Source organism: Balaenoptera borealis (assembly GCF_965194805.1).
Source record: "Balaenoptera borealis genome assembly, chromosome: 13".
Taxonomy (NCBI): domain Eukaryota; kingdom Metazoa; phylum Chordata; class Mammalia; order Artiodactyla; family Balaenopteridae; genus Balaenoptera; species Balaenoptera borealis.
This window is the reverse complement of record NC_138870.1, coordinates 8,793,493-8,806,276: the sequence shown is the minus strand read 5'-3', so window position 1 is coordinate 8,806,276 and position 12,784 is coordinate 8,793,493. Positions and strand designations below refer to the sequence as shown.

The 12,784-nt window shown below is 40.3% G+C and overlaps 1 pseudogene across 1 annotated transcript; it reads left to right on the top strand.

The window, feature by feature from the left end:
* The first annotated feature begins 1,803 nt into the window (after positions 1-1,803).
* On the top strand, positions 1,804-4,176 carry LOC309609420 (male-enhanced antigen 1-like; annotated as a pseudogene). The gene is made up of 2 exons: positions 1,804-2,643; positions 2,713-4,176. The product of its transcript is annotated as a male-enhanced antigen 1-like (transcript).
* Positions 4,177-12,784: the final 8,608 nt, after the last annotated feature.

The window sequence follows — 12,784 nt, the reverse complement described above, 5'->3', positions numbered from 1 at the left end:
CAGTATTCCAAACAACCACAGTAAAATATCTCTCATCAGTTCATTTAGCCTTAAGGCATTAGTTCTTATTCCACTGGATTTTGGGTCGGCAGTCTCTTGGAGTTGTTTCTCAACTAAAAAGAGTTCTGGAAATCTTGATCAATACACTGGAAAGATCTGAATATTGTCCAAATAAGGACATTCCCAAGAGTCTGTCCTTTGGAGCGGGGCTGTAGGGAGTTTGAGGTGCATGGTGCCGTCCTTTTCTGTGGGGCTCAGAGGTGGTCCTTCTTCATTGAAGTCACAAATTCTGACCTCTAGCTGGTTGCAGACCCTTTGGACAAGCATCAGAGTAAAACAAAACTATCTGTAGATGGACAGATAACAGTTTTGGGGGGTTTTTATGCTCATTTTACAAAAGATAAAATTGGAATACACGGAAGTTGAGTAGCTTGCCCAGGGTCACAGAAGTAATAAGCAAAAAGTCAAGAATTCCCACCAGGCAGCCCTGCTCCTACCCTGTAATCCCAAACTACTAAGTGGGATGCACCCCCGCCGTCCCCCACCCCACGCACACCTGTGTGCTGGTGCTCCTGGCAAAGCCATTTACCTTCTGAGCAAAGCCAGAGGAGCCCTCCCTGTCTTCATCAAAACCCATCCCTCTGGCATCTTGAGGGGCTGCTGTCGATGTCCCTGCCTCAAGTAAGCCCCGTGGGGCCCATGCTTTGAAGCTGTCTTGCTAGATTTGACTGGAGCAAATTTAACTCCAAGGTCAACCACTGTGAACGCTGAGGGGCTGAGACAAACTCCCTGCTAGCCATGTGGTGCCCTTTGTACACATGAGAAAAAGCACCCCTTTGGGGGCAAGGGTACTTTTTATGAAGGTACCTCATCTGCCCCTTCTGGGCTGAGACAGAACCGCATCACCCCACCAAGATGCAGGACTTGTTTTGAGTTTTCTTAAAATTGATCATGCCTCGCACAGTGTCCTCCTATTACAGGTGCAGGGCTCTTTCTTAATCCAAAATCGTTTGCTTTAAAATTACCTTCTCCACTTCCAACATTCCAGTTGGAGTGTTTGGCTTAGAGATAGATAGTGAGGTTTTTACATCTGGCAGCAGATCAAGCATGCAGCTTGAAGGATTTCATGAGGTTGTGCATCCAGGAGTATCAGCAAGTCTTTACTACCTGGAAGAGCAGTAGATTTGCTAAGACTTCCTGTAGAGAGGTCAGTGTCTTTATCACGTTCGCCTTCTGTTCCATGATGAAAGGCCATTTCACAGAGCTGTCAGCCGAAGAAACAACTATTCTGTCTCCACTGGAGGATTGTTCTGCTCTTCGGCCATGTTTCATTTTTCTCTGAAAATCATTAGTATGTCTCTTGGTAAGGCTTCATCTCTGATGGACAAAGTTAAACTCTAGAGACTTCTAGTGGCAAAATCCAAATGGTAATAAGAAGGCTGACCTCAGTCTTCGCCTGCGGTGGCTGAGGCCAGGGAACGGGGCTGCTGGGGCAGAGGTGACGCTTCCTGTGCTTGTTTTAGCTCTGCCTGTGCCTGCGGGCAGGGGATGGGGCTGCAGAGGCGGAGGTGGCGACATCCTGTGCTTGTGGTATTCAACAGTCCTTCGCCCTGCAGGTGTTTGTGCCAGCCCTCTCTCCTCCTACTCATCCCTCCTGGTGTCTGCCCGATTTGAAGAGGGAGGAGAAATGGCACCTTCTCCATAGCTCAGCCCAGAGCCTAAGGTTCTCACGCTCTTGCAAGGCACTGCGAAGCCTTCCCCGCCCCCCGCCCTGCGGCATTCTCCTACCCAGAACTCACGACCTGATCTCACCTCCTCTGACCACCACTCGGAAGTGGGGGCGAAGTGGGTTGCATCTCGGCAAGGGAGGCATCCGGCCACAGGGAGGGTTAGGGGTTAGAGGAGGTCACTGGTGACCCTGATAGGAACAGTTTTGGTGAAGCGGTAGAGAAGAAAAAACACACCATACACAAACAAAAACAGACATCCAAATGGGTTCAAGGAAGAGACTAGGAGGAGAGTGAAGAGGGGATTATTATAGACAACACTTTTGAAGATGTATGCTGTAAAGGGGGCACCAAAACAGCTGAAATTTTTCATCGTTACAGTGCAATTGTGATTAAAGCTGTTTCACTCAAAGGGATCCTTCATTTTAGTTCTAGACACTACTTTTGTTAACTTATTTAGGAATTAAATCAGCTAGCCTGGAACCATTGACTGTTTTATTCTTGCCAGAGAGCCAAGCTCTTAAGTAATGAGACAAGTGAGTTTGGATGAAATGGTTAATGATGGAGAAAGGTCTGATGCAGGCACACAACACTGTCGAAAAGAGTGGGCCAGGGGTTCAGACGCGGGCTCTGAGCGGCATCTGCCCGATGGCAGCAGTAGTTCTGGGGGGGAGACACCATGGGTCCTGAAAGTATCTTCCCCAGTCAGACTGAGGAACTCGGGCCACACCAGGGCGGTACAGAAGGCCCTGGGGATTGGAGCGGTGAGGAACCAGAGGAAGAGCAAGAGGAAACGGGGGCAGGACCAGCTGGCTACTCTTACCTATCCCTGAACCAAGATCCTGAACAAGAGGAGGTGGATCCGGCACCAGTGGGGGATGGAGATGTAGTTGTTGATATCCAGTGTCGGAGCCAGGTATGGTGGAGGAGGCATTGTTCCTGAGCAGGTGAAGCTGGAGTCCCTGCAGGACCTCTGGCTCTGCAGGCCCTGGGGCTTCATTTCCCAGACCCACCATTAGAAAGTGAGGATGCAGAAGAGGAGGGAGCTACAGGACTGAGCAACCACAGCTCTATTCCCATGGACCCAGAACGCGTAGAGCTGGTGAAAAGGACGATGGCTGGAGTAAGCCTGCCTGTGCCAGGGGTTCCGGCCTGGGCTCGAGAGAGATCAGATGTCCTGCGGGAAGATGTAAGACAGAAGGTCCTCCAAGCAGGGCAGGCCGCCCCGCCTGGAAATGACCACCTTGAGAGTTGCCTTATCTCCCTGCATTCCAGGCCAGAACCAACACAGGACTGAACACATCCTGGTTGTAATGTTCACCTCCATCCTCCCCGTCTCCATTCCACGTCAAGGCAAATCAGACTTCCTCTCAGAAACCCACTTTATTCAGTTCTGTACATATGGGGACATCGGCCCAGGCCCAACCCACTGTAGCAAGTATCATTCTGTGGAGAATAAAGCATCCTATGTACACAGCCAAAAACAAAAAAAGAAAGAAAGAGTGGGCCAGGTAGAGGACAACAGAGGCAGGACTGGAGCATCAGGAGTTTCAAAGTGGGTACTTGAAACTGGAAAGTAGAACACTGAGCAAACGGTGTTGAAGAACAACAGAAAAACATTTAACATTCTTCCCAATTTTTCTCAAGGCACACCATGTTGACAGTTTTCTCATTATCATTTGGATTTTGCCACCAGAAGTCTCTGGAGTTCAACTTTGTCCATCAGAGATGAAGTCTTACCAAGAGACACACTAAGGGTTTTCAAAGAAAAATGAAACATGGCAGAATAATCTGTAAAGAAAAACATACTGCTTTGGTCATGATCCAGATGGTGAGGACTTGAATACATGAATTTTATTTAACTAATTAGAAAAGGAATTTCCTTTGCAATTATATTTTTATGTTATTCCTTTCTGTGACATAACAAAAAAAAATCAAATAATCCACTGTAAGAAGGGTATTTTGAGTCATTCATTGAGCAATGACATGCTTGTTACTAGTTTTGGCTCCTGGGAAATAAAACAGATGGGTTCCCTCCACTCAAAGTACTGAGGAGGGTCAGCATGAGTTTACCTGAGGAAATAAAGCCTAAGGTGAATTTGAATCAAGTAGGAGTTAACCAGAAGAGGTGATTTGAGAGGGGATTGAGGACATGCAGGAAGTGGAGGAGGGCTTTCTGAGTAGTAATTACATGGACTTTCTATTTGTTAGTATTATACGTGAATTTATTTTTTTTAATTTTTATTTTATATTGGAATATAGTTGATTAACAATGTTGTGTTAGTTTCAGGTGTACAGCAAAGTGATTCAGTTTATATAAATATATAAAAGAATATATATATTCTAGTTCAAATTCTTTTCCCATTTAGGTTATTACAGAATATTGAGCAGAGTTCCTTCTGCTATACAGTAGGTCCTTGTTGGCTATTTTAAATACTGCAGTGTATATATATATGTATTTATATATATATATATATATATATATATATATATATATATATATATATATATGTCAATCCCAAACTCCCAATCTGTCCCTCCCCCCACCCTTCCCCCTGTAACCATTTCCCAGGTAACCATAAGTTCGTTCTCTAAGTCTGTCAGTCTGTTTCTGTTTTGCAAATAAGTTCATTTGTTTCATTTTCTTTTAGAGTCCACATATAAGAGATATCATATGATATTCGTCTTTCTCTGCCTTTCTTCACTTAGTGTGGTAATCTCTAGATCCATCCATGTTGGTGCAAATGGCATTATTTCATTCTTTTTAATAGCTGAGTAATATTCCATTGTATGTATGTGCCACAATTTCTTTATATGCTCATCTGTTGATGGACATTTAGATTGTGTCCATGAACATGGACTTTTAAATCATATTGTAATATAATGAAGACTTCAAGACAAATAGAAATACCTACTACTATACACCTCCCAAGTGAGGGACTCAAACTGACAAGCTTTTTGTTAACTACCTCTTCTTTCCATCATTTGTTTTTTTCTCCCAGCTGTCATTCCCTGCTATGTAGCCTCGTGTTCCACTATAGGCCTATGTTCATCCCTTACTTCTAATCTACTATTTATAGTTTGTGAACTATTCAAATAATCAAACCCATTAGAATTGTGCATAATGTAACTACATAACTGATTTTGAATCAGGATCAGAGTGGGGCATGCTTCTGTATAGTATTTATTAGCTTTATTCTGAGCACAGTGTTTCAGCAGATCTTTATAAAATTAATAAATTCTTTACGGGCTTATGTATTATTCATATATTTTATTTTAAACTCTATTAACGAGATTTTTTCCTCAGTTAAGTTTAATTAGCATAATGTTTAATTTTTGAGTAGTTCACTGTCCCCCATGATGAAATGCAGATTTCCTAATGTATGAAAGTAGAGTATGTCAAGAGACTTTCCCTGTGAAAGACTCATCTAGTGTGGTTCTATTTTTTCCCTATTACAAACAATGCTGCAATGTACATTACTACACAGGTGCTTATTCTGAGAATTTCTCTCCAGTAGAAAACTACAAGCTTATAGAATGAATATGCACATTCTTCAACTTTATTAGATATTGACAAATTTTTCTTAAAAGGAATTGTAGCAATTTATATTTTCATTTCCCAATAATGAGAATTCTGGAAAATTGCTTGTCATTGACTCCTCAAATATTGCCTCTGTCATCTATTTCATTTATTTCTTATAGAATTATTATTAAATGATTTCTGGCATCTTCTCATTCTATCATCCAAGTTTTTAAAATGTTTTATGTTTTTTAATCTTTTATTATCCTCAGCTTTAAGTTACAGTACATTAATTACTCCTTCAGTTTAATTTAATCAGCTATTTATTTGATTCATTAAAAAATTTAGCAGATTGTTCATTTCTTTTATTTTTGAATTTTATTTTATTTTATTTTTTTATACAGCATGTTCTTATTAGTTATCTATTATATACAAATTAGTGTGTATATGTCAATCCCAATCTCCTAATTCATTCCACCACCACCACCTCCCCACTTTCACCCCTTGGTGTCCATACATTTTTTTCTGTATGTCTGTGTCTCTATTTCTGCCTTGCTAACTGGTTCATTTGTACCATTTTTCTAGATTCCACATATATGCATTAATATACTATATTTGTTTTTCTCTCTGACTTACTTCACTCTGTATGACCGTCTCTAGGTCCATCCACGTCTCTACAAACGACTCAATTTCATTCCTTTTTACGGCTGAGTAATATCCCATTGTATATATGGTTTAATTTAATCAGCTATTTATTTGATTCATTAAAAAATTTAACAGATTGTTCATTTCTAAACGTTCTATTTAGTTATTTTAAAAATGTGAAGCCAAAGATCTCACAGCAAGATAGAGTCTGGTCCAGCAATAAAGTCCAAGAATACTCCTTGCCAAAAAAAAAAAAAAAAAAGTATCTATTTTTGTTTCCTTTATTTTCTAATACTCTGTTTTGGTTCATTACGTACAACATGATCTTGGGGTCTTCTGATCCTAATCCTCTTTTTCGTTGCTTCTGTTGACTCTCCCAGACAATGTTTTTTTGTCTTCTATTGTGGACTCACCTTAAATGTGGATTTTTCCACATTGTAGGTGTGTCACTCCAGAGTAGTTTTTTTTAATTGAAATAAAATTGGAGTACAGTAACTCCCCTACATATGAATGAGTTCCATTCCGAGAGCACGTTCGTAAGTCCAATTTGTTCGTAAGTCCAACAAAGTTAGCCTGGGTGCCCAACTAACACGATTGACTATATAGTACTGTACTGTAATCAGTTTATAATACTTTTCCTACAAATAATAAATAAAAAATACAAAAACACAAAAAATAGAGAAAACATTTTTAACTTACAGTACAGTACCTTGAAAAGTACAGTAGTACAGTACAACAGCTGGCATACAAGGGCTGGCATCGATTACTCATTGTGGAGGTTCTATATAACATAAGGGTGGGTCTGGTCACCAGAAAAGTCAACCACCCTGTGATTAGAGGGTAGAGACTTTCAGTTACCTGACCTCTGATCTTCAAAGAGAGAGGGAGGCTGAACATTAAATTTAATCATGTGGCCAATGATTTAAGCAGTTATGCCTATATAGTAACACCTGGATAAAACTCCAGACACAGACTCCATGCTGGGATTTCGATACACCTGGTTTCTATCAGGTGAGGGCATTGAGTGCTGTACTCTCACCCCCACCTCTGCTTTGCCCCATGTGCCTCTTCCATTTGGCTATTTCTGAGTTGTATCCTTTATAATAAAACTGTCATCACATGTCTAGTGTCTTCAGTGAGTTCTGAGAGTTGTATCTGTGAATTATCAAACCTGAGGAGGTTGTGGGAAGCCTTAACTTTGTAGTCAGCCAGGCAGACGTGTGAGTAGCCTGGGGACCTCACCTGTGTCTGACAGTTGGTCTTTAATTTGGGGGATCTGATGGAAACTACGATTAGTTAGTGTCAGAAATGAACTGAAGTGTAGGACACCCAGTTGGTATAAGAAACAAAGCCAGAGAAGATATGCTGCGTAAGAGGAGCCTGATACTGGATCCTGTGGAGTTTCTTGTTCCTGGGCTTCTGCTCCAGTAAGTTGTGGTCTCTGAATCCACCAGTGTCTCTCTTCAATTTGGGGGTGATGGTTTTCCATGTAACCTCAGTTCTCTGATCAATCTAAAAAGAGATGTTGATTTTCAGTTTTTTTCTTGTTGTACAGTTGGGAGCAATGACTTCAAAGCCCGTTACATGCTAAACCAGAAATCTGAAGTTCTTTAGAAGATAGTTTTCTTTGTTTGGCCCTGATTCTAAATTCATATACCTTACAGAACAGAAGAGGGGCCTCAGGTTAAGCCTAAACTATAACATTTAGGCATCTATGAGCATTTCTGAGAGCAAGAGGGTAGGCCAGTCAAGAGGCCTTAAATGGGAGTTGGGAGCCAATTTGAAAAAGCATGGACCAAAGGCAAAATAGGCTGGGTTAAAAAAAGGAAAGATGATTAATAAAAACCTTCTGTCATTTTATTGTTAGCTCTTTTAGGAACAGAACATTGTCTTTTTGCTTGCCATGTTCCCTCTAGTATCTAGGTCAGTGCCTATGAAATAGAAAGTATTCAATAAACACCCAACAAATGGGTGATCCTGGTTCCAAGTAAGGGGAGTTAGCACACCACACACTGTCTCTCCTACTAAATGTACCTATAAAACCTGGACAGAATGCATAGAACAGCTACTTGAGGACTATAAACTCTATATAGTAGCAGTAATTCTATGCAAAACACCAGAATTCGGGGTACTACAAAAACTAATATTGAATTTACCTCCCCTCCAACCCCCCGTATCAGTGTCCTGAATATAACACACCCAGAAACCTGGAATTGAGCATCTATTAGGTCACAGACATAGAGAGCTCCAGGAGAAGCAGTCTGGTTTGAGTAGGAAAGTGAGCTCCTAACACAGAGGGAGAATATGAAAATACCCCATTTTTTCTCTCTTTGTTCTCCATTCTTGTGTGCCTCAAACCTCTGTCAATTTCAAGATGGTAGCCACAGCGGCAACTATGACACCTAATGGCCAAAACCCTGAAGGAGGTGAACAATCCTTTCCATTTGGTAGAGCTGTGCTTCCAAGAAGGTGGGACCAAACCCTCTGCTTTTTTCCCCCTCCTTTCTCTCTTTCTTCCTGCTGTATGGTCTTATAGATGTAGACACAATTGAGAAGTGCATGGTAGAGCAGGGTAATTACGTCACAAACTTCTGGCAGGAGGATGGAGAAAAGAAGCTTTTGGGAACCATTAAGTATTGGGCAGGTGATAAAGAGGGAGGGACTTTGTAAAGAGACGCTTGAATCTTATTAGCAAACTCCTGGACTCCCCCTGCCCACACACACACAAGCTGTGCATGCCTACACCTGACTCTAATGTACCAAAGACTTTGAGACCTAAACTGTTCATAATAGAACATTGCCCAAATCCCAGATTGGCCATTGGCTATGTGCTTGTAAGAAATATCTGTATAACTCTACAAAGGCTCTGAAAACTGAACTGGAACCAGAGCCCACAGAAGGCCTGAACCTAGCCAGAGTGATTGCCTGCACAAACCAAAAATTTGAATGTGTGCCAAACATTCATACAAGGTCAAGAGTCTCATAACAAAATAGTTATTCAAAATGTCCATAAGACAATCCAAAATTATCCAGCAAACGAATAGCCATGAAAATTTTGACTTGCATGGGGAAAGACAATCAACAGAAGCTGTGCTGAAGTGACACAGATGGTGGAATTATCTAGCAAATATTATAATCAGCTATTAGAAAGTTACTCAAAATACCAAATGAATGAAGAAATAAATGAAATCATTTAACAAGAATTAGAAATCATCTTTTCCTCATCTGAATTGCCTTCTCTCTAAATTGATTACTACTTTTATTAAGGATAAAGAAATTTTTCCATCCTAATTTATGACACCTTAATTTTCCCCAACAGGTAAAAATCACTTTTTTACACTTATTAAATCATCATGCAAAATCTCAAATACAAGGTTTTTTGTTAATTTCAAGCTCATTTAAATATATATATCATATATGCATGCATATACAAATATTTCTCATTTTACAGTGCATCCAATGTAAGATATTTCATTTGAATGCTCTACTAAGTTTTTACTTGGACTTGCTCACTTTTTTAATTTGTAAATGTCTTTTACTTACCTTTTTTTTTTTTTTTTTAATTTATTTATTTATTTATTTTTGGCTGTGTTGGGTCTTCGTTTCTGTGCGAGGGCTTTCTCTAGTTGCGGCGAGCGGGGGCCACTCTTCATCGCGGTGCGCGGGCCTCTCACCGTCACGGCCTCTCTTGTTGCGGAGCACATGCTCCAGACGCGCAGGCTCAGTAATTGTGGCTCACGGGCCCAGCTGCTCTGCGGCATGTGGGATCTTCCCAGACCAGGGCTCGAACCCGTGTCCCCTGCATTGGCAGGCAGACTCTCAACCACTGCGCCACCAGGGAAGCCCTTTTACTTACCTTTTAATGTTTTCTCTCCTATGAGCTTCCATGATAGGTTTTCTACTTTATTTAATAATATAATATGTTGCATCTGTGTAACACTTTACAGTATGTATTGTTCTCAGTGAAATTAATCATTTCATTCTCGGTCATAAATTTAACCTGATTCCATCCTCTTACGTCTTTCTCTTAAGAGTTCCCTTTCCTTACTTGTTAGGACAAGAATTTCAATATCTGCTTATTTTTACACAAATTATAAACAAATTTATAACCTCTAGCACTCCATCTCTCATCCTCGAGAGCTCTGTGCCTGTTAACCATTTTCCCTGTGTAGAAACTAGAGTCCATCAGTGTTGTTACCTTATCACTCCAATTCCCACACTCACTCCATACAGCCCAACTTCTTATCTCGATTTGCAATCCATAGGGTTGGAACAAAGTCTTTCTCTACAATATTCGTGTCATGCAGTTTGCACTTTTCATGAGAGAACCAAAACTACACTCAACGGTTTGAGGTCAGAACTTCCTCAGTAAATGAAAATGTCAAGTCAACGTTAAATTGGGTAATGAAAGAGGCACACGGTGAGCCACACATTTTTAGTCAGAAGGCAACTTGCCACAAAAAAAATACATAAGTCCCCTACATACAAATGAACTCAGTTTTGAGTGTGTGTCCAAAGCCCAAAAAAGTTAGCCTAGGCACCCAACTAACACAATCGGCTATATAGTACTGAACCGTAATAGGTTTATAATACTTTTCACACAAATAATACATAAAAAAACAAACACAAAAAATAAAAGCATTTTTAATCTTACAGTATAATACCTTGAAAAGTACAGTAGTACAGTACAACAGCTGGCATACAGGGGCTGGCATCGAGTGAACAGGCAAGAAGAGTTACTGACTGGAGGAGGGAGAGGAGGTGGGAGATGGTAGAGCTGAAGGATCATCAGCAATAGGAGACAGAGGGCAAGCTGCAATTTCACTCACGCCTGACGTTGATGGCACAGGTTCTGGTTCCTTGCTGGGTTCAATTCTATCTACCCTCTTGAACAAACGATCCAGTGATGTCTGGGTAGTACTGTACCAGCTACATCACTGCCACTTTTATGCTTTTCTGGACATCCTGGGCTTGAAATAAAGTACTGTACTACTACTACTGTACTACTGTACTCTATACAGTAAAATACATAAAAGCACAACCATTTGTAGAGGATGCACACATGTAACAATGTATACCAGACACGTGAGCTAACTTATGTAATTGGACATGTGAATGCACATTTGCATCTCTGAAAGTTCGCAAATTGAAGTTTCATATGTAAAGGACTTACTGTAACTCATTTATTTTGTTAAGTGGAGGTTTTTCCTCTCAATCTCCCTCACATATTTCTTTCCTTCTGTTGCCCATCTCCTTTCTGGCAAATACCTGTTTGTTCTGTGTATCTATAACTGTTTATATAATCTATATCTATGTTTTGTTATGTTCATTTTTAAAATATTTCACATATAAGTGAAATCATCTAGTATTTGTCTTTTTCTGTCTAGTTTCATTTAGCATAATACCTTCTAGGTCCATCCATGTTGTTATGAATGGCAAGATTTCAATCTTTTTTATGGCTGAGTAATAATACATTGTATTATATATACCACATCTTCTTTATCCATTTATCTATCCATAGACCGTTAGGTTGCTTCCATAATTGGGGTATTGTAAATAATGCTGCAATGAACATAGGGGTGCATATATCTTTTCTAATTAGAGTTTTTGTATTCTTCAGATAAATACCCAGGAATGGTAATGCTGGATCATATGGTAGTTCTATTTTTAATTTTTTGAGGAATCTCCATACTGTTTTTCATAATGCCTGCACCAATTTACATTCCCATAAATAGTGTACAAAGGTTCCCTTTTCTCAGCCTCTTGCCAACACTTGCTATTTGTTGGCTTTCTGACAGGTGTGAAGTGCTATCTCATTTTTGCTTTTCCCTAGTGATAAGTGATGTTGAACATCTTTTCATGTGCTTGTTGGCCATATGTGTGTCTTCCTTGGAAAACGTCTAATCAGATTCTCTGCCTATTTTTTTTTTAATTAATTAATTTATTTATTTATTTTGGGCTGTGTTGGGTCTTCGTTTCTGTGCGAGGGCTTTCTCTAGTTGCGGCGAGTGGGGGCCACTCTTCATCGCAGTGCGCGGGCCTTTCACTGTCGCGGCCTCTCTTGTTGCGGGGCACAGGCTCCGGACGCGCAGGCTCAGTAGTTGTGGCTCACGGGCCCAGTTGCTCCGCGGCATGTGGGATCTTCCCAGACCAGGGCTCGAACCCGTGTCCCCTGCATTGGCAGGCAGATTCTCAACCACTGCGTCACCAGGGAAGCCCTCTGCCCATTTTTTAATTGTGTCTTTTTTTTTTGATGTTGAGTTGTGTGAGTTCTTCGTATATTTTGGATATTAATCCCTTATCACTTATATTATTTGCAAATATCTTTTCCCATTCAGTAGGTGGCTTTTTCATTTTGTTGATAGTTTCCTTTGCTTGTGAAAGCGTTTTAGTTTGATGTAGTCCTGTTTGTTTATTTTTGCTTTTGCTTCCCTTGCCAGAGAAGACATATTTTAAAAAAAATGTTACAAAGACCAATGTCAAAACGCATACTCCGTATGTTTTCTTCTAGAAGTTTTATCATTTCAGGTCTTATATTTAAGTTTTTAATCCATTTTGAATGTATTCCTTTGCCTGGTGTGAGAGAGTAGTCCAGTTTGATTATTTCACATGTAACTGTCTAATTTTCCCAACACCACTTGTTGAAGAGGATGTCTTTTCCCCATTGTATATTCTTGCCTCCTTTTTCATAGATTAATTGCCCACATAAGTGTGGGTTTATTTCTGGGTGTTCCACTCTGTTCCATTGATCTATGTGCTTGGTTTTGTGCCACTACCATATTGTTTTGATTACTGTAGATTTGCAGTACCCTTTGAAAACAGGGAGTGTGATACCTCTAGTTCTGTTCTTTCTCAAGATTGTTTTGACTATTCAGGATCTTTTCTGTTTCTG